Source organism: Chenopodium quinoa, unplaced genomic scaffold (assembly GCF_001683475.1).
Source record: "Chenopodium quinoa cultivar QQ74 unplaced genomic scaffold, ASM168347v1, whole genome shotgun sequence".
NCBI classification, from domain to species: domain Eukaryota; kingdom Viridiplantae; phylum Streptophyta; class Magnoliopsida; order Caryophyllales; family Amaranthaceae; genus Chenopodium; species Chenopodium quinoa.
The window spans coordinates 1,237,743-1,260,692 of NW_018742951.1; positions in this window are offsets into that span (position 1 = coordinate 1,237,743).

A 22,950-nucleotide genomic window follows, 5' to 3' on the forward strand; every position below is an offset into this window, starting at 1 on the left:
GAGGCGTGTGCATTTAATTATTGTAACTGATAATTAATTAGGGTGATTTAAATGGATTTAAATTTTTGGTTTTGCTCTCTAATTGGATTAGAAGCTCGTTTTTGTTTAGTTTAATCTTGTACTTATGCTAATTTTGCCTAAAGAACTCTGGCTTTGACCCAAAACTACTGATTTTTGGGTGGAATCGACGTTCTAAATTGTTTTTAACCCACTTTGTGTATGCTCCAGAGGCTAAAATTCACCCACAAATATGTTTTTTGAGGGGTTTTTTCGTTTTAGACGAAAATTTATAAATATTTAAACATTGATTAATTATGGCATGTTAATGTTAGATTATGTGTATGGTTAAACCATTAATGTAATGCAATAATAACTATTATTAAGCATATTTATGAAGTCATATTTGGTGCTTAATTTGGTGAGCTTATTTTTCACATGAACTTGCAATTTCAAATTTTTGCAAAATAATTGCTTGGAATGTGAATGTTTATGGTGGAAATGTATTTTTGAAGCTCCTAAAATGTAAAAGGTCAAATCTTTAATTGTTTTTTTAGTTGGAACTTACTTTATAAATTCCATGTTGAACTAATTTTTTATTTTAATCATTTTTGAGTTGGTTAAAGTCTTAAAAGTTCAAACTTGTGATTGAAATTTGATTACTTTTCATATTGGAAGGATGTAATTTTTCAAGTTTACACAAGTTAGTGTTGGAAAATTTTTCATTGGATGATTGTGTTTATTTTTCCAACTCCTTTAACTTTGTCAAATCTCATTATTAATTTATGTTTGGTTAAATTAATTGTGAGAATAACCCTCAATTTTTGTAGCATCAAGTTGAGCCAAAAATAATTCAAAGAATGGTTTTTGAATTCATTTTGGTTTGTGCACTAAAAATTAAATTTATTTAATTTGGACTAGTTTTATTTATATTTTTCCTCAATATTATTTCTAAAATAATTTAGAATTAATTTTATGTCACAAAAAAATTGGGGATAAAATCCCGAGGCACAAAGCCACGAGCACTACCCTCGGCCAGCTGGGCTGCTTGTGTAGCCCGCATGTGGTTGCTGAGGATTGCAGGCTGCTTATGCGTGTGATGTGTGAGAGCAGCACATGAGATGGTGCGGTGCTAGTGCGCTTGGTGCGGGAGGCTTGCGTGGGCTACGATGTGCGGCTGCGGCCAAAACGAGCTCGCACAGCAGCATGCCTTTGAGGCCCTCACTTGCGTGCACACAAGCATGCTGGTGTGGCCAACATAATGCACTTGGTGCGATGCTGTCAGCCACATGCAGGTGCTTAGCGCAGCAGCCACGCAAGGTAGCCGTGGCGCGGTGCCTAGAAAAACCAAGCCTCTTGCTTGGTGCTAGGCACTCGAGCATCATAGGGCTATGAGTTTTGCGATTTTTGTTGTTCTTAATTATTTTGTTTAATTATTAAAACGAGCCTAGGCCTCGGTTTTTCCCGGCAATTGCAAAATAATTTTGGCAAAATTTGGGTAAATTGGCTTAATTAAATTAATTGGATTAATTTTAATTAAGTTGTATGCCGAAGTTAGTGGGAGCTTCATTAAATTTTGAGCTAATTTTATTGCATTTAATCACATAACTTTGACTAGTTTAAATTAGGCGTGTTAATTGGATTAACCACCTAATTTAGTAACTAGTTTTGCGCTCGTTTTGAATTATTGCTTGAGTTATTGTAAAATGCATGGGCCATTCACGTTAGTTAATGGATGAATGGAATAGATATTCTAATGCAGGTTTTACAAAAAAATGGCAACTAGTGGGGCCTGATTAGTATAGTAAATATGGACATCGATCCGTTATGTATTTATGTAAATCTAAATACGGTCTACTTACCGTTGCGTATTTTTGTACCTTAATATTAGATTAATCCTAGTCTTATTAGTAGTTGCATAATTGGTGGTGATGTCTCGAAGACAACGTTTCTAAGAAGACAAGCCAAGAGGATGCAACGAAGGCCCTTGAAGAGTTGAAGACTGAAGTTTAAAGGGGTTATGCTAGTTGCCAAATGCGTCTTTAATTATGCTTTGTATATTTTGGTTATATATAATTGCGATGTTAGATGCATGTTTAGGATTTCGAATGTTGAGTGATTATTTAACTTCCCTTAAATCAACCAACATAGAAATCCTTAGTCCCAAAGAAATTGTGTTAAATATGCCATTTTAAAATAGCACTTACGAAACTGATGAGAATAGTAATGGGCTATGCCAAAGCAAGGCATTACTACTTTCTTAGGGAAGTAAGGTATGTTAGTGCGCTTGCCAAAGTATGGCATTACATATACGTTAGTTTGGGTTAAACTCAATGATATCAGTAAGGAGTCCTTAGATGTCGTGGCAATGGAGATAAACGTCAAGAAAGCATTGGATGCGACGTTTTATCGAACAAAGAGTAGCTTAAAGCTATTAGCACTTAGATTGCTTACCTTAAAATATTAAGTGTTAAGACAAGCCAAAGCATTCTTAATCACTTTTTGATTTTTGGGGTCTTGGAATAGTTTTATTCTCTCCTAAAAGGGACAAATTTTAAATGTGTGGATAAAACGCTAAATAAGATTGAATTTTGCTTGTATGCTTTACAATTCAAACTTGTTGGTTTTATGACAGGTTTTTCATTTCTAATTCTTTCAATTGTAGAAATATGTCTGCAAATAACAACAACTACTACTTCTTCCTGGAACTCCCCGACAAATTGGCTTTTAGCCTAAACTTGGTCAACTTCAAGGAATGGGAAGAGAAACTCCGAAAAACTCTTTGGAATTGTTCCATGGAATACATTCTTGACACTTGCATTCTAAGCTTCTATCGAAGGGAATCATAAGTGGTGAAACTCATGATGCATCGTCTTCTGATTGCAAGAAAGTCTCACGACTATGGCTAATTCCATCCCGGAAGAATGGAAGGAAAAGTTCTCCTCCTATTTTCCCGACATGTTCCTCAAAGCACTTGAGGACATTCTCAATGGCAATTATGCTGGACTTGTGTTTGACGTGACTAGGTCACTTTCAAACATGAAGATAAAGCATCCAGAAGAGGGTTTCCTTGCTAAAGAGAGGTACTGACTTTTGTCGAGGGTCTACATTACAAAAATGAGACTCGGTATGCCCTTCCAACTTCATGTGCCTATAATGACTAGGCTCTTCAAGCACATGGAGCTTCTTGGACTCCCATTGGAGTATGTAATGGCGGGTCATATCTTGCTTGCCTCACTCCACTTGGGCTATGATGCACTTAGGATGTATATAGCTGCGGGAAAGGAGGTACACTCATTGAGAGATGTGGTGCAGCTACTTCGCAAGGCCAACTCTTATGGCGCAACCAAAATTCCCTTGAGAGTGAAGAAGAAGGAGTTGAAGAACAAAGTGAAGATGCAATTCTTCTATTGTGGTGGGCAAGGTCACTACAAGAGGGAATGCAAGATCTTTAAGGAAGAAAAGGAAAAGAGGAATGTTCCATCTACCTCAGGTATCTTTATTAACACTTGTGTAGAATCTATTCATAAGTATTGGATACTATGTATGACTCACTTTATGCTCCTATTTTCAGGGACCAAGTGAGAGGGCTTCACAAGTGAATGTGCAACTACTAGGGAACAATGAAGATGGTCCTTCCGTCGTGCTTGTAGGCACATTAATTTTCTTTGGCTTGTAATAGAACTAATTCTTGTCTTATAATGTTTTGCTTACTATTGAACATATTTTGATCTATGACATTGGACGCAGGGTTGTTTGATGACAAGACTATAAAAATGGTTGTTTTGAATGTCTTGCTTATATGTTTTATGGGATAACAAATTCTGAATGTGACTAAACAAATGTTAATGATACCACCAAAAGAGCTAAGACCATTTAGTCGAATAAAACCTACTCGTGGCATTGTCATCTTGGCCACATTAACATTAAACGCATCAAGAAACTTTTTCATGAAGGGATTCTTGATTCATTTGACTTAGAGTCATTTGAAAACTGCGAAGGATGCTTACTAGGCAAGATGATAAAGCAGCAGTTGTACAAGTTGGGAGAAAGGGATAGTACTTATTGGGTCTTATACACACGGATGTATGTGGACCAATGAGCATAACCGCAAGAAATGGATATCGCTATTTTATTACTTTCACGGACGATCTAAGTAGATATGGCTATGTCTACCTTATGTTGCACAAATTTAAATCTTTTAAGAAATTCAAAGAGTTTTAGAGTGAAATGGAGATTCACCTAGGAAAGAAAATCAAAGCACTTCGATCGGATCGAGGTGGCGAGTATTTGATCTACGAATTCGACGATCATTTGAAGGAACATGGAATTCTCTCAGAATTGACACCTCCTGTAACTCCACAATGGAATGGAGTGTCCAAAAGGAGAAATCGAACTCTGTTAGTCATGGTTTGATCAATAATGGGTCTTACTTCCTATCACCTTTCGGGGACATGCACTTCTAACCGCAGCACTAACACTGAACCAGGCTCCATCAAAATCCGTAAAAAAGACTCATATAGATTATTGACGAAGAAACCTCCAAAGTTGTCTTTTCTTAAGATTTAGGGTTGCAAAGCATATGTCAAAAGACTCATATCTGACAAGCTTGCACCAAAATCTGATAAGTGTTTCTTTGTGGGCTATCCAAAAGAAACCAAGGGGTGTTACTTCTACAACAAATCTGAGAACAAAGTATTTGTTGCTCGTGATGGTGTCTTTTTTGAGAAGGAGCACCTTTCTAAAATGACAAGTGGGGGGAAAATCGAATTGGACGAAGTTCGAGAGGATGAGCAACAATGTCAACCTGATAAAACTGAGAATCAAAGTGCTTTAGAAGCAGCTATTGACATTGGTCAGAGTCAAACTGACAAAGTGGAAAGTCAAAATGACAATGCAAATACTCAATCTATTACCCTGTAGGTCGCAAAAGCCAAGATCTCAATGAGATAGATACCTCGGTGTTGTTTTAACCAAGGATCAAGACATCCTAGTTATGGATGAAGATGAGCCAGAGACATAGAAACAAGCTTTGACGAGCACTGTCTCTGCAAAATGGCAAGAATCCCTAAAATCCGAGATGGACTCCATGTTTGAAAATCAAGTTTGGAACTTGGTTGATTTGCCCGAAGGTTACACACCTATCGATTGCAAATGGATTTTTAGGTTGAAAACCTACAAAGAGGGAAATGTATAAGTATACAAAGATAGATTGGTGGCAAAAGGTTACAAGCAAATTCACGGCATTGATTATGATGAAACCTTTTCGCCAGTCGCCATGCTTAAGTCCGTCAGCAATTACCGCATATTATGATTATGAGATATGGGAAATGGACGTCAAAACCACCTTTTTAATGGGATTTTGGAAGAAAAGTGTACATGACAAAGCCGAAAGGTTTTGTAGATCCAAACTATGTTGGGAAGGTATGTAAGCTTAAGAAGTCTATTTATGGACTAAAGCAGAAAAGAAGAAGTTGGAATCTGCGATTCGATGAAGCCATTAGTGAGTTTGGTTTTATCAAGAATCCAGATGAGTCTTGTTTTTACAAGAAGGTCAATGGGAGTGACATAACATTCCTCGTCTTATATGTCGATGACATATTGCTCATTGGAAACCACATTCCAATGTTGGAGTCTGTAAAGGCTTGGCTTGGAAAGTATTTTTCAATGAAGGACTTGGGAGAGGCACATTATATGTTGGGCATCAAGATCTATCGGGATAGATCTAAAAGGATGATTAAATTGAGCTAAAGTACTTATATTGATAAGGTACTGGCACGATTCAATATTGAGGAAGCCAAAAGAGGCCACCTACCCATGTCACATGGTATAGCTCTTAGCAAGAAAAAGTGTTCTAAGACACTTGATGAGCGAGAGAGGATGAGTCAGATTCCATATGCTTTGCTTATTGGATAGATCATGTATACCATGATATGTACTAAGCTGGATGTATCGTATGCCTTAAATGCTACGAGTCAATACCAATTAGACCCAGGAGAGGCATATTGGACTGCGGCCAAGAACATCCTAAAGTACTTGAAAAGGAACAAGAATAAATTTCTGGTCTATGGTGGGAGTAAGGATTTGGTTGTTAAAGGTTACACCAATGCAATCTTCCAGACTGACAAAGAGGACTTCAAGTCGCAATCAGGGAACATATTCTGTCTAAGTGGAGGAGCGTTTAGTTGGAAGATTTCTAAGCAAAGCACAACTGCGGATTCTACAACTGAAGCCGAATACTTGGCAGCTTCAGAAGCAGCTAAGGAGGTAGTTTGGATTCGTAAGTTCATTGGTGAACTTGGTGTTTTCCTCTTAATAAAGGAACCGATAGACCTCTACTGTGATAATAGTGGGGCTATTGCTCAGGCTAGAGAGCTAAGGAAGCATCAGAAAGTCAAACATGTCATGAGGCGATTTCAAATGATAAGGGAATGGAAGTCTAAGGGTGAAATCAGACTTTGTAAGATTGGAACGGACGACAATGTAGCCGATCCACTCACTAAACCTTTTTCCTCCAGTGAAACACAACAAGCACGTTGAGGCAATGGGAATCATACACGTTGAAGATTGGCTTAGATTTCCCTACTTATGTGTTTTAATTAAATTTTTGAGATTTTAATGTAAAACACTATGTTTAAGCATTTGTGTACGGAGTAATTTAATTTTTCTGCAAAAAATATTATAACTCCGTTTCTATTTAATTGTTGTTTAGAATTAAATAATAAGTCCAATCGATTTTGAGAATATTTAGAATAGGGTATCAAGACAATGTCTTGGATAAAGAAACACCTATTAAGTGAACATTGAATATTTTAATTGAAAATTATCCCTAATCAAGGTCATTTAAAAGTTGGACGACTGATGACCATTTGAGATTAGTGGGTAGTATGATTTATACTATCGTTTTTTGTGCCACAAGGACAAAATTGTCATAAATCATTTGCACAGGTATCAATTTGGAACTTTACCGGATCGACCTATGAGAATACTTTAAGAGATTTAATAATCGTCATAAGTATATTACTTATTATGGTTATTGGAACCTTTTCCCTCGACCACGAGTATTGTTAGTTCTTTTGTTTAAGTACTAGTCCACTTTGATATTGTCAAACGTCTGCTGTACAAGGGGATTATGAAGGCAACAATTGGGCGGCTAGGGCCTTTTTGTATGGGAAGCTAACAATGCAAGACTGAGAATGTCCCCCTATTAGCAGTAGGGAACATGTCTTTGTTGTTTACAAGGCCTCTCAAAGAGCAAGATTGTGAAAATGCATGGTCGTGCTTAGATGGAGTTAAGAAATCATCTTCTTATTGACATTCGAACTCGGAAATCGAGAAACACTTCTAGACATAATAAGGATGACGAAGAATCTTACTTTATAGTTCATGAACAGACATTAAGTGACATAGGAAATAGGCTATACATAAATAGCGCACTTTTCCGGAAGGACAAGTGGGAGATTGAAAGAAATTGTGTCCTTCGAAAAAGTGTATTATTCCGATAGAGGGTTCGGAATTATTAGAAAGCTAATTATTCAGTCAGGTCAAGTGGTCGGAATGCCTAGCTGGAGGCCGCTTCCAATCTGTAATATTAATGCGTAATTAATATTACAACTAATCTTAACTGAATCCTTCGGATCACACCCAATCGTGTAACTAAACCAAAACGATGAATTAATCTGAAGGATTAGTTGACTCAATAGAGTATTTACGAACAAAAACGCCGAATTCCGAGCTTAGAGCGTTGAAACCGAGCGTTATAATTCGAGTCAATTTTAGTAATTGACGAAGACGAGAAATTAACCAAACAACAAGTTAAAATATAACCCTAACCTCGCGTTGGCCTAGCTGAGCGAGGGCTAGGCTATAAAGGGCTCCTAGTAAGGTCGGAAGCCTGGCAGCCCTACTCGAGTGTTGGCTGGGGCTTGCTGGTCAAGAAAGCATGCTAACAGTGCTAGCATGGCCATCCACAATCTAGCACACTGAGCCTCACTAGCACAGCAGCAACGCCCAACAGCTAGCAGCCCGCACATGCGTGGCACGCTGTTGTGGGCTTGTGCGAGGTTGCCAGCACACGCGACCAGCTGGCACGCCTAGCCAAGGGGCCAAGCAGGAAGCGAGGCAGCCTTGGCGCCCAATGCAGGCCACGCTAGCTATCGTGTTATGAGTGGTGCGTTGCTTTGGGGAACCCGGTTTGTGTGTTTTGCTTGGGGAGCAAGGGGAGGGTGGTCCCCCCTTGTAGTCCTCACCTAACCCCTTTGCTCTTTTTTTACCACTTGTTGGTTTGTAATTCATATGGCTCTTAATTTGATTTTAGAATTAAATTAAATTATATTTTGCATATAAATACTAATATCATTTGGCACTGAGAAAGAGAACTTAAGTTGGTGAACTTGAATGGGTCTCCAAAGAGAGAAGACCTTTGTTCCAATACTCTTAGTAATTTTTGGTCTAGCCCTGACTAAGCTTCGGGGTAGGGGTCGGCTCGGTTCGATAGCGAGGGTGTTAGTCGTTGCAGGTTTACGCGTTTTTGGGACTCTACGCTTTCAAGTCCGAGCTATAAGTTAGAGTGAAGCACGCTACAAGGGTAATGATTCTTTCTCTCTCTTCTTGTTAATCATGTGATTAAGGTTTTAATACATGCTTAGTTACTTTAGTTTGTGTGCGAATTGTGAAAGGGTTTCCTTTCGCGTGGTGTTGGACACCACGAAACCCAATATATTATTAACTGGTTTAATGTACATACATGGTCTTTCGTTGGCCTTGTTTGAGTCTAACCTCTTGTCTAGTCACATGGTCATGACACGAGTCTTGTAAATATCACTTACGTTCATGAGTCTTCACACACTTTGTATGTACTTTTTTCACACCATGACCATGTCTTAGGTCCATGCATGAGTCATCCTTACCGTCATTTTAGTTGAGGGTCCATCCTATTCCTAAATTTTTTGTATCTTTCCACAAATACACTTTCTTCCTTACACACTTTCCACATTCTCATACTTTCCTCTTTCATGCTTACCCATACATATGAATCACCTCATACACTATACTGTTTCCTTATCTATGCATGTTGAATTGAGTTCAAGTCATGTGATTGACAAGGAAGTTCGAATTTTAGGATTTCCATGATTCTTTACTTATTCTTGTTTTCATCTTCCCAATGAGTGTAGCATATGCACCCTATATCAATTTCCTTAGATTTATTTCTTGAGTTTGATTTTTACCCTTTCCATTTCAATAAAATGAGCATTTATTTTCTTAAATATGTTCATCGCATTGCATTAAAATTAAAAATAAAATAAAAAATCCATGTTGAACTAAGCACAAGGTATACCAATGATTTGAGGCACCGCTTGTATCCACATCATATCACCTTCGCCCTTTCAATTGCATGATCCTTTCAAGATAAACCACTTTGAGCCTCGTCTAACGATTTTTCTTTCTTTCTTCAACCCATATCTATCTAACCTTGGTATGGGATGGTGTGCAACCTATGCAATCACCAAAGCCAAATTTAATAGTTTGAGTGATTTTTATCAAAATTCCAAAATTACAAAAGTTCAAAAAAGCAATAAAAGTGTGCAAAAGGTCAAACGTTTCAATGTCTTAGATTTGAACATGTCTTGGATTGCGTCTCTTATCGAGTGCTCGGCACCGTGCCTAAGAAACATGAATGTCGAGTGATAGACCGCATGATTGGGACTGCCCACACTTATCCACGAAAATATCCAAAGAACATTCAAATACAAATCTCAAATGCAAAAATAGAAAAACAAGTTCAAACGTGAGAAAAATCAAGCACACAAACTCCAAGATTCAAACCCAAGGTTGCACACCTTGGGGGCTTATTCTAGGTCTTGAGCCTTTCTTCATTCTTCTTCAAACCTTTATCCTAACCCCGTTATAACCCTTGAAAGACCTCCTTGAGGTATACACCCACTTCTGCGAGGTTCGGCTAGAGCTAAGTTCGGCCTAATTCCTAAGGGATACGTAAGCAACCTCACATTGGGGTGCGCCCGTAATAATTATTCATCACTTCACTCATATTCACATCATGATCATACGCTTATCCCTATCCATTTAGATCTAGACATGGGGGCTTGATCCCTAATTCATTAGCCTACCCAACCTAAGAGTCACCATCATTTGGCTCTTCTCAAAATATTTCTCCACACCCTTTGCGTTTGTAGCCTAACCTTAGTGTCACTTTCACACACATCACAAATATATAGCCAAATGATCACTCCCTTAGGAACCCTTTGTCATGAAATCTTGATAAAACTTTGATCATGCCTTGTCATCTTAGAACCACTAATCATTATCATAATCATCATTGCATCACAAAGTATGAAGTACATAGCCTCCGCGCCTAAGTTGCCTTAATACTTTCGTTTCTGGATCACCAATCCTTGCACCATCGCTTGATTCATTCTTTTCATCTTGAGGCCATTCAAAAACTTCATTTTTCAGCAACACTCTACCTATTTTCATTTTTAAGTCTTTCTTTTCGGGAGAAAGTCGGTACTATAGACACCTAATTGTGTCTCCCCAAAAACCAAACCTAGTAATGAGTACCTTTCACGTCTTTGATTATCGAGTTAGGTGAAGAGTTGAAGAGTCTCATGAATTTCGCTAGCCTTAACCATTTCTAACCTTTTCTTAAATGTTTTAACCCAAAGTCATTCATTTCGTGCCCTTATAATCATTCATTTCGTGTCCTCTTTATAAAAACATCCAAGACAGTCTATTTTTGTCCATGATCCTTGTCCAATCATTTCTTAGTTGGATGGGGTTTCAAAAGAGCTTTGCAGCGATATATTATAAGCCCAAATCCAACTTATAACAAAGAAGTTATGGCCAAAATACAAAACAGAGCCCAAACCGAGCCTTACTTGCGACCCAATGATCATGAGGAGGGTCTATTAGCGTTAATCTCATTCCTAAACCAATTAAGATTTATTACAAGCTTCTAGATTACTCTAGATGATTTTTTTCAACCCCAAATCCCTTGGGATTTATTATTTAGCATCTAGAATTCTCTAGAAGGATTTAATCTATCCTGTTTTCGAAAAGATAAAGACTTAAGAATTTGATATTGGATAAAACAACTGTTTTTCAATGAGCCTAATTTCGGTCAAATTTGAATATATACGGATATTTGGTTAACTCAATTTGATTGGGAATAGAATTCCGTACTGATTCAATTTTTTTAGAAACCATCGCAGAGCGATAGAATTACCGCGCCGCGACAAGGTTGTCGCGCCGCAACAATGTTGGTGCGTCGCGATGGAACCTGTTTTACCCCGAGTCAAATTCTTACTCTTTTTTTATCTTTTGACCCTCTTTTTTCCCTATAAATAGAGGTCGTTTCACCCCATTTTCATTCACCAGCAACCATCATCTCTTCCCCTTTCTAAGCTAAAGTTTATTCTCTCTTTCTTTCATGTTTTCTAGCCTAGCCTAAACACATCCCAACACACATCCTTCAATACTTTTCCTAATCAAACACCATACCTCCTTCACGAGCCTCGAATTCTCCTAGCCAATCTCGAAGTTGCCTTCGACCTCGACGTGAAAGATTGATAGTTCTGAGGGTTTCGTCCCAAATCTATATTTCAATTCTTATTTGATTTATTTGTTTGATTTAATCTTTCTTGAAGTTTACTAATGTGTGTATTGTTTTGATAAAAAGAGATACGAGGCATCAAAGTGAGTAATTCGATTACTTAATAGTTCTTTTGATATATCATGATTTCTAGTATCATGTTTAGGCTAAAGCTTTGATCTTGATTTATTAGTGAAATACTAGGGTTGTTAATCCGTTTAGTATCGTGCCTAAGATCTTGCTAATCATGTTTTGATGATATTATTATGATGATAATTGTTATGTAAATAATTATACGTTGCATGATTATTCATGATTTATTGTTATTGTTCGATCACACCTTTTTTGCAGGATTAAAAAGAATTTGTACTTGAAATCACATCTACTAAGATAATTAATAATTTGATTTAGGCTAATAGGATTTTAATTCAAGTGATCACCAATAGTAGATTTATTTGTGCATTAATAATCAACCAACGTAGATCAAATATGCTTAGGATTAATCTATTGGATGTATGTTGAACGAAAAGTGCACATGAATATCATAAAAATTAAGTATAGGCCGATTTAGGGCGGGTTAAATCTCTTTTAGGTTGGATTCGTACCATCATCCCCGAATATCCAGTCATGGTTCCAGACCACTATGGAGTTAGCGATCTCCGTGATCGTGAATGGGGTGTAACCTTTACACCTGTGAACGGTTTACAAGATCCTAAAACTTGTTGGCTACTCTTTTATCTCTTAATTCCTTACCTTTGGACGCCACGATGCTTAATGCTTTATCACAGAACAGCTCAAAGTTGAGTTTGAAAAATTCCCTACAGTTTTTGGCGATTCCACTAGGGAGGATTTCTAATTTTGATTTCTAAAATTTATTTTGGCAATTGACTTTAGAATGAGTGGGTAAAGCTTGAAAGATTCTTGATATTCATGTGCGTAATTTTGACTAACATTGTGGCATAAGCATAAAAAGGTCCGCATTAGACAGATCATCCGAAATTCGTAAAAAACGTAGGATTTTTTTACACGTAGGAAAAGCTGGAAATATCTTTCACAACTAGAATCGAAAAGATACTACGAAAATCGGAAAAAATGGTAGAACATAGAAAACTGTTGCGACGCGTTGGAACTATCGCGGGACGACAGAGTTTGTCGCCACGTGACAAATTTATCGCGGCGTGATAGAGTTGTCGCTGCGCGAGAACCTCTGTTTTCTCGCTCCAAGTTCTCACGACATTGCACCAGGAGTTTGTCTTCATTTTTTGACCGATTTTTGTACTGTCTCGACGATTCTACATATGGTCTTAGTCCCTGGGAACTCACGCTCCATCCACCCTAACGAATGCTCCGTGCAATAATGGGTGCATTCGAAATTTTAAATTCACCAAACCTTGGAGGCAAGTCTAACTTGCAGGGTCCCATTCATCGTGCCAACCCTTCCAAAGGTAAGGCATCCACGCGATGCATCTGGACTCATAACCATGGACCCTTTTTGAACACTATAATTATTGACCATTAGAGAACTAGAGCCATGGTTAGGTTGAAAAATCATTGCATCATGATTGTGACTATTTCACTACTTGTGCATTCCTTGCTTATGAATATCTTACTTGTGATTAAACTAACTAAGGACTAAAAAGGACTTTTTTAATTAATTGGTTAATTAATTTGAACTTATAAAGTTTAACATACTAAACTTAGTAAGACTATAGGCTTATACTGTCGAAAGGATTACCATAAGAAAATTGACGTTCTCTAATTTGGTGGAAAAATTTAGTTTGTACCGCAAAATGCCAGTTTTATCGTGTCACGATAGTCTTGTCGTGTCGCGACAGAACCAGCGCGCTGCGACATTTTCATCGCCACGCGATGGTTCGGTTTTTCCTTTCCGAGTCTTCGTGTCGACTTTATTTTTCATAATTAACCGGATTAATGTATAAATGAGGTCTTAATTTAGTCTTTGCTTAAGTCTAATCACATAATTAGTCCCATGGTCATTACACGAGTCTTGAACATGTCACTTTCACTCACAAGTCAATGCACACACATTGTATATGTCTTTCACCATGCCCATGTCTAGAGTCTTCTATAAGTTTTTTCCGTCATTTTTTAGGGGGTAAGTCGGATATTATCCTCCCAACATAAACCATGTTTCTTTAACCCCATACTTGATTCCCAAAATATGCACCCATTTTTTGCTTTTTCAAACCTATAAAAAATACGAGTCAATTTATCCATGGTGATGTGATTTTGCTGGTTTTAATTCCTTAATCGATTGCAATGGCCAGAAAAAAGAAGCAAACCCCCCCAGCTCCATCTAAAATTTCAAAAGAGATTGTTGATTCCTTGTTGTTTCCTCCTTTTGTTGGGGTTTATCTTTTCTTGAGGTATTTGATGAAGGTAACGAACTTGTTACCCCTGCTCCAGGCTTAGTTCATCCTTCTACGGGGATGATTACAAGAAGGGATGCTGAAATAGTTGCCCTAAACTTTGGTTCTATTAGACCTAAATCCAATGGAACAGTAATTTCCCCGGTTACTGTTCCATTGGTTAACCCTCTATCTGTTGACCTGCCTAATCTGGCTGCTGGTTCTGATGACCCTGTTGGTAATGCCGCTGCATTTGGACCTACTGAAGAAGACCTTTCGAGAACTCACACTTTCATTGGGAAACTGACTGCGAAAGGAACTTCCCTGTCTTATGTTCCTCCCCAAATCAAAAATGGTAAATCAATTGCTATTCTCCCTACTAATGAAATTGAGGAAGGTAGTAAGAAATGGAGCAATGTTGTGGTGCTGTATGTTGTTGGTTTTTATCCTACAATTGCATCTGTCAAACGTTTTATTGCTAGTGATTGGGGTTTTGATAACAATCCTGAGGTTTATTAGCATGATGAAGGTTATTTCATAGTAAATTTGTGCACCCAGGATAATTTGAACTCGGTTCTGGTTAATGGCCCCCATATGTTCTATGGGAAGCCTGCCATTGTCAAACCTTGGTCGGACAAGTTTGATTTCAATGCTGAGATTCTTTGCACAATGCCTTTATGGGTCAAATTCCCTAATTTACCCCTTAATTGCTGGGGCACTAAAACTTTGAGCAGAATAGGTAGTACACTTGGAGTCCCTATCTGTGCTGATGAATGCACATCGAGGCAGCTTAGGGTCTCCTTTGCTATGTTGTTGATTGAAATTGACATTACAAAACATTTAACAAAATCTGTTTGGGTTGAAAGTCCTAAAGGTGAGGTAGTTGAATTACCTGTTGTCTATGAATGGATCCCCCCATTCTGTGAAAAATGCAACAAAGTGGGCCATAATTGTGAGAATTCTAAACCATCTCAGAGCTATGCTATACCTCAGTCTCAATCACAGAAGCAGGTTTGGGTCCAGAAAAGAAGACTTGATTCTGACATGAATAGAGGAAATAAAGTTTGGCAAATTATGAAAAAGAAAGGGAAGGAGCATGTTCTACCTGCTGGGCCTGTTCCAACAGCTAATAGGTATGCTGTTCTACCTGATGAGCTTCCTATTGCACCTGCTGTTAATCGATCTACTATTAAACCTATCGGGGGTGGGCCCCCTCCATGTCAATGATTCTCACTATTTGGAACACCAGGGGTTTAAATGACCCCTGTAAAGTGGCTGCTGTTAAGAGACTGCTTGATAAAACTGGTTTTGATGTTATTTGTTTACTTCAGACTAGGGTTAAAAAGAAGAAAAGTGCTATTATTCAGAAGAAGATAGCTCATAGCTTATCTTGGTTGTGTAATTATTATGATTCTAGGAAGGGCAAGATTTGGCTTGGTTGGAAAGGTGATAAAGTCCATATTGACATTATTACTGTTCATGCCCAATTCATTCATTGTATTGTTAGTACCCTTGATTATAGTACTCAGATAGTTGTGTCCTTTGTTTATCGATTACATACTGTCAATGATAGGAAAAGTTTTTGGAGTGGCATTAGAGCTATTGGATCTATTTCTCTACCTTGGCTATGCACTGGGGATTTTAATAGTATTCTTTCCCCTGAGGATAGAATCAATGGCACCGAGGTTTCAGATTATGAAACCAGAGACTTCAAGAACTTTATTGAGCAGATGAGCTTTACTGAAAGAGCAAAGGTTCCTTTTTCTCCTGGTCTAATAAAGCCCACACAGGCCCTAGAACTCAGACTAGAATAGATAGGGGGTTTGTTGACTTTGAGTGGCTTCTCCGGTTTCCTAATATTGAAGCTAACTACCTATCTCCTTCTCTTTTTGACCATACTCCTCTTCATTATGATATCCTTCCCCCTCCCCCTGGGAAAGGGAAGCCTTTCAGGTTTTTTAACCATATGATTACACATCTAGATTTTATGAATATTGTGATAAAGGTTTTGAGTGAGGGAACTCAGGGTAACTCTATGAGTAGCATTTGGGGTAAGTGTAAACTTCTGAAGGTTAAACTTAAAGAGCTTAACACCAAAGCTTTCCAGAATGTGGATCTTCGAATTAATTTGGCTCAACAAGCTCTGGATGATGTTCAGAAGCAGCTGGTCACTCATCCTTCTTCTACCTGTTTGCTGGAACAGGATACTATTTCTATTCAACAGTTGATACTAGATCTCTGTTCAGGAAAGCATTTATAGGCAAAAAGCTAGAGTGGACTGGGTCAAGCTTAGAGATTCTAATACTAAATATGTTTTTCCTTGATGAAGCAAAGACAGGCTAGAAACAGGATTGATTCTCTCTTGACTTATCAGAATGTTCTTCTTAAGACCCCTGCTAAAATTGAGAAGGATATTGTCTCCTTTTACAAGCTGTTACTAGGTTCTTCTTCTGATTCTCTTGATGATGTGGACTTGACTACAATGAGATCAAGTAGACAGCTCTCTGCTGCAGCTCAGAACCTTCTTATTAGGCTTGTTACTAATGCTGAAAAAGATTGTGCCATCAAAGGGATTTCTGATGATAAGGCTCCTGGAATGGATGGGTTTAACTCAAGGTTTTTCAAGTATACATGGGACATCATTAAACTTGAGGTTTATGAAGCTGTCCATGAATTCTTTGATATTGGTTTTCTTAATTCTCAGTGGAATTGTACTACCTTGAATCTTGTCCTAAAGTCCAAAATCCCAATTTTATGAAAGACTTTAGGCTTATTGCTTGCTGCGATGTCCTCTATAAGATTATTTCAAAGATTCTAACTGCTAGACTTGCCCAAGTTATTGGGGGTGTTGTTGATGAGGCACAGGTTGGGTTCATTCTTGGTAAACACATAGGGGATAACATTTTATTGGCTACTGAGTTAATCAAAGGTTATAATCATAAGCATATTACTCCAAGATGTATGGTCAAAATTGACTTGAAAAAAGCTTATGATTCTATTGAGTGGGGCTTTATAAAAACAGTCATGTGTGAACTTAGTTTCCCTACTGCTTTATCAATTGGATTACGGAATGTATCACTTCTGTTTCCTTTTCTATTTTGATAAATGGCTCTCCCACTAGACCTTTTAAGGCTAAGAAAGGCTTGAGACAAGGTGACCCCAGTTCCCTTTCATTTTTGCTTTGGGAATGGAATATCTTTCCATATATTTACGTGATCTCTCTAAAGTTCCTGATTTTAACTTTCACCCTAGATGTGAAAACTTAGCATTACTCATTTGATGTTTGCTGATGACATATTGCTCTTCTCTAGGGCTGATGAGGGTTCTGTTACTCTTATGTTTTAGGCTTTCCAGAAGTTCTTTTGTTCTTTTCCTGTGGTCTTGTGGTTGCTGTTTTTGTTTTTTTGTTGGCTGTTTGGGTCTTGAGCTCTCTAAAACCCTTCCTAGAAGGTGGGTTGGGAGCTTTAGCCTTTGCCTTTTGCCTTTTTGCTTTAATGTTTTTGTGGGCTGTTTAGCCTTTGTATTTCTTTTCTTGCTGGTTTCAGCTTTTGGTAATAATATCTCTACTTACCACAAAAAAAAAAAAAAAAAAAAAAAAAAAAAAAACCGAGTCTATTTGAGTTATGTCATTAAAAGAGTCAATGATTTAATTTTACAGCGCTTGGTAAAGGAGAGAAGGGTGTTTAATCAAGGACAACACTTTTGTTTAAGTACTACTCTTTGATAATACGATTCGACGCAGAAGAAAGTTCGTAATAATGGCCAGTTAAGAAGAATTCAAGAAACTTCAAGAAACCGTAAATGGACTTGCTGAGATGCTCAAGGTGAAAGGAATGGTGTCCTTCCAACAAGTGTATTCTTCCGATAGAGGGTTCAGAATTATTACAGAGTTAATGCTTCAGATCAAGTGATTGGAATGCCTAGGTGGAGGCCGCTTTCGATCAGTAATATCAAGGTACAATTGATATTACAGCTTAATCTTAACTGAACCCTTCGGGTCGAACCCAATCAAATCACCGATCCGAGACAACGAATTAATCTGAAAGGATTTAATGAGTCGACAGAGTTTTACGAATACAAATGTCGGATACCGAGCCTAGGGCGTCGAGGCCGAGCGTCAAAAAATCACAAGCGACAAGTACGAGCGTAGCCGTAGCACTACAATGGTCTAACCATGTGGATGCTAGGCTAGTTCGAGCTAGCATGCACCTAGCATGGCTAGGCGCAAGCCTAAACTGAAAGGAATGGTGTCCCTCCAACAAGTGTATTCTTCCGATAGAGGGTTCAGAATTATTACAGAGCTAATTCTTCAGTAAGGTCAAGTGATCGGAATGCCAAGGTGGAGGCCGCTTCCGATCAGTAATATCAAGGTACAATTAATATTACAGCTTAATCTTAACTGAACCCTTCGGGTCGAACCTAATCGAATAATCGATTGGAGACGACGAATTAATCCGAAAGGATTTAATGAGTCAACAGAGTTTTACGAATACAGACGTCGGAAATCGAGCCTAGGGCGTCGAGACTGAGTGTCGCAAAATCACAAGCAAAAAGTATGAGCGTAGCCGTAGCTACGTTAGGCTAGCTCATCGCAAGCCTTGGTGCACCATGTGTGTGCTAGGCGCACCATGGTGTGCTAGGCACTATCGCAGCCTACGCGCGCCCTGGCAGCCCATCGCAAGCTAGCAGCATGCTAGCATGGGCGCCTGGGTGCGCATGGCAGCTATCGCATGCCCCACAAGCACCAGGCAGCCCATCGCAGCTGGCAGCGTGCTAGCCTTGGTTCCTGGGTGCTCATGGGCACTATCGCAGCCCTATAGCACCACGCATAGCACTAACGCTATGCTAGGCACATGTGCGTGTGTTCATGTGCGTGTGCACCAAAGCAGCGCTGGTGCGTGCTGGCCTTGCGTGTGTGCTAGGCACCATCGCAGGCCATGCACCAAGCACAACTAGCTTGTGTGCAGCGCTGGCCTTGCGTGTGTGCTAGGCACCATCGCACGGCCACGCACCAAGCACAGCGCTAGTGCGTGCTGGCCTGGATGCACGTAGCTGTTCGAGTACGGGGCGAGTGGTGCTGGCTAGCTAGGGCCATGCATATGCTGGCTATTCGATAGCAAGGCAGCAGCACCATGCGTGTGCGTGTGCCTGCGGTAGCAAGACAACAACGCCTAGCGCCTAGCACAAGGCGTGGCTCGCTAGCAGCACGCAAGTGCTGGGCCGGGGGATGCATGGTGCGCCAGCCAAGCATGCTAGCTGGCTGTGCGTGCTGGCAGCGCCAGGTGGCAGCCAGCCTAGCTGCCTTGCAAATGGTGGTTTGAGGAGAAGTGGGGACTAAAGCCACCAAGCATCCCTTGGGGAGCAAGGCAATGGTCCCCCCCATGGGATATGGTCCTCACCTAACCCATTCTCTCCTTTTTCCACTTGTTGGCTTGTGATTGTTTTGAATAATTATTTGTTTTTAGAATTAAAAGAATTATTGCAATTGCACAAGATCCCACATTGATCATGAAAAGGGGTTTCAAGTCCCCATTCTCTATAAATACCCACTTGGTTGGGATTTTGAGAATACAACCTTGAGTGGAATTAAAAAGGTAACTCTAGAAAAGAGTAAACCTTTGATTCGTAAAACTCATAGTTATTTTGTCCGGGTCTTGACTAACCTTCAAGACTTAGGACGCTCGGGACGGGTCAAGGGTACGATCCGTCGGAGATCTCGTCTTTTCGGGATTTTGTAGTAAGAACTCTTTGGGAGCGAAGCACGCGTCAAAGGTATAATTCTTGTTCTTAATCTTGTTTGATTGAGTTTATTACGTTTGTTTAATTGCTTTAATAAAGGGGCGGGTCTTGGTGGGTTTCCTTCTGCGTAGTGTCGGGTCACTACGAAACCCTACAGCGGTATCGGAGCCACGCTCCTTTTAATTTTTGCAATTATTGTTTAATTAAGGTGTTTTAAAGAATTTAATTTTCTGGTTCATGATCATCTAATTAGATTAGATGCTTGTTTTAATTATCTTTTAAAACTCGATTTTATTTTCGATTTGGCTATCGAACCCAGATTTTGGCTCAAAAATAGTGATTTTTGGGTGGAATCGACATTCTGGAACTGTTTCAACCCTGTTAGGTTTATCTAGAAGTTAAATTCGAACCAGAAACCCAATTTTTCTGGGGTTTTTTTTTTCAACGAAAATTTTAATTCTTTTTAAGCTTTTATTAATGCAAGCATTACAAGGTTAGATTAAATGCACATTTGCATCACTAATCTACTAGTGTTATAATATCCTTGAGCATAATAATGGAGTGTTTATTAGTGCTTAAGTTGATATACTACTTTATCACATAAACTTGTTTTTCACAAATTTTGCAAATAAATTGCAATAAGGTGTGAAAACTTGTTGTGATTTTGTATTTTAAGTTCCCAAGTAATGTTAAAGTTCTAATCTTTAAATGTTTAGATGATTGGAACCCTAACCCTAAATTCCACGTTGAACAAAGTTTGGATTTTTTCATATTTTGGTTGATTAAAATCCATGAAGTTCAATTACTTGTGAGTAAAATTTGATTAATCTTCATATTGGAAGATGTAATCTTGGTATTTTACACAAGTATGGAAGTTGGAAAATTTTATCATTGGATGGTTAATTCATTTTTCCAACTCCCATTTGTCAAATCCATTATTAATTTGCATATTGGCAAGATTAATCTTGGACATAGCTCATTTTATTTTAAGCATAAATGTAGACCTAATTTTGTTCAAAATTGAAATTTTGGATAAATTTAGGCTTGTGCACCAAATAAAATAAATTTGTTTAAGTTAGACTTAATTTTATTTTATTTTCTCTAAAATTAATTCTAAAATATAATTTGGAATTAATTCTTGTCACACATAAATCGGGATTAAAATCCCGAGTCATAGCAGGCAAATCAAGGCAAAACACCCAAGTGCCACCAAGGCTAGCCAGGCTGCCTCTGGTGTGCACAAGGGTAAGCCATGATGCGGCTGTGCATGCTGTGTGGGGAGGGACGCTGTGGCTGGGCTTGGGCAGTGGCCTTGGCTGCTGGCTGCTTGGAGGCGTTGCTGGGTAGCGTGGTAGCAAGCACCAGCCAGCCCCCACTTGCTGCCAGGCACCAACATGCGTGCAAGCATGCGTGCTGCTGGCCAGCGTAGTGTGCTGTGCTGGGTGCAGCATGCTAGCACCAAGCGCCAGCCCATCCATCCAATGCTGCTGTGCGTGTGTTTCGTGAGCTGCTGCTGGACTTGTGTTGCTGCTGGGCAGCGAGGCACCAAGCACCAGCCAGCACACACTGCCTTTCAGCCTTGGTGCGCCATACATCATAGGCTAAGGCCATGGTACGCACCCACCAAAAGTTGTGTTGGGTTATTTTGCTTAATATTTGAGCTATAATTTTGCGAATTTTTCCGTGTTATTAAATTTTAAATTAATTATTTTAACGAGGCTAAAAACCTCGATTTTCAATTTTGCAAAATTTTAACAAATCACGGGTTATGCCGACTTAATTAATCATATTAATTAAGTACGAATGCGGAATTTAGTGGGAGCTTAATTAAATGCGTTAGCCTTTTGCGTTTAGAAATAATGGATTAAACCACTTTGACTAGTTTTAATTAGACACGTTAGTTGGATTAACGACCTAAGTTAGTTACTAGTTGTGCGTGTTTAATTATGTATTTCATAAAATTGCATGGGCCGTTCACAAATAGTGAACGGGTGAATGAAAGATTGCTTTCAAAACAGGTTCTTTTAAAATGGAAACTAGTGGGGCCCGACTAGGATAGAAAATACGGACTGCGTTGCGTTATGTATTTTTATAAATCTAAATACGGTCTGCGAACCGTTAAGTATTTTTTTACTATTAGATTAATCTTAGTCGTTCTAGCTAGCTTCTTTCATTTCATTTTGGCCAAGATGTCTCAAGATGGAGTTTCGACGAAGACGAGACAAGATGAAGACCCATGGAAATTGAAGATTTCAAGGGGTCATGCTAGTTGCCAAATGCATCTATTTTATGCCTTTTATATATTGTTATTATATATGATTGCTAGATGCATGTCTAGGATTTCTATAATGTTGCGATGATTAGTTAAGTTCACTTAAATCAACCAACATAGAAACCCTAGGTCCCTTAATAATATTGAGCTAAAATTTGTCGTTCCAAGAACAACACTTACTGAACTAATTTGCGTACGTGATGGATTACGCCAAAGCGAGGCATCACTACTTCCCTAGGAACGTAAAGTATAATAGTTGTCTTGGTTAAGCTCAACGATATCAGTAAGGAGTCCTTAGATGTCGTGGCAAAAGAGATAAAATGTCAGAAATGCATTAGATGCGACATTTTATCAAACCGAGAGTAGCTTGGAGCTATTAGCAATTGGATTGTTTACCTTAAGATATTTAATGGTTAAGACAAGCCAAAGCATGCTTAACCATTTCTTGATCTTTGGGATCTCGGAATCATTTTATTCTCGCCCATAAAGGACAATTTTAAAAATGCGTGGATAAAATGTTCTATAAGTTTTAATATGTGCATGAACGCTTTAAATTTCAACTTATTGATGTATGAATGGTTTTTCACTTCAAATTCTTTCAATTGTAGAAATCATGTCTGCAAGTAACTCAAACAACAACCAATTCTCTTTGCGCTCAATTCTCGACAAGGAGAAGTTGAGCGGGCCAAACTTTCTTGATTGGCAAAGAAATCTCCGCATTGTACTATTGCAGGAGCAAAAGGAATACTTCCTTGATGAAGAAATGCCCGACGCTCCCAATGAGGAGGTCACTCAGGCAGCCCTTAACCGATGGCATAGTGCCAATCGGGATGTCAAATGCATCATGTTGGCCACAATGTCTCCGCACCTTCAAAAGACTTTCTTTGAAAAGGAGACAACTTTTGAGATCATTTCTGAGCTTCAGAATATGTTCCAAGAGAGACCTGAACTGAAAGGTTCAAAAC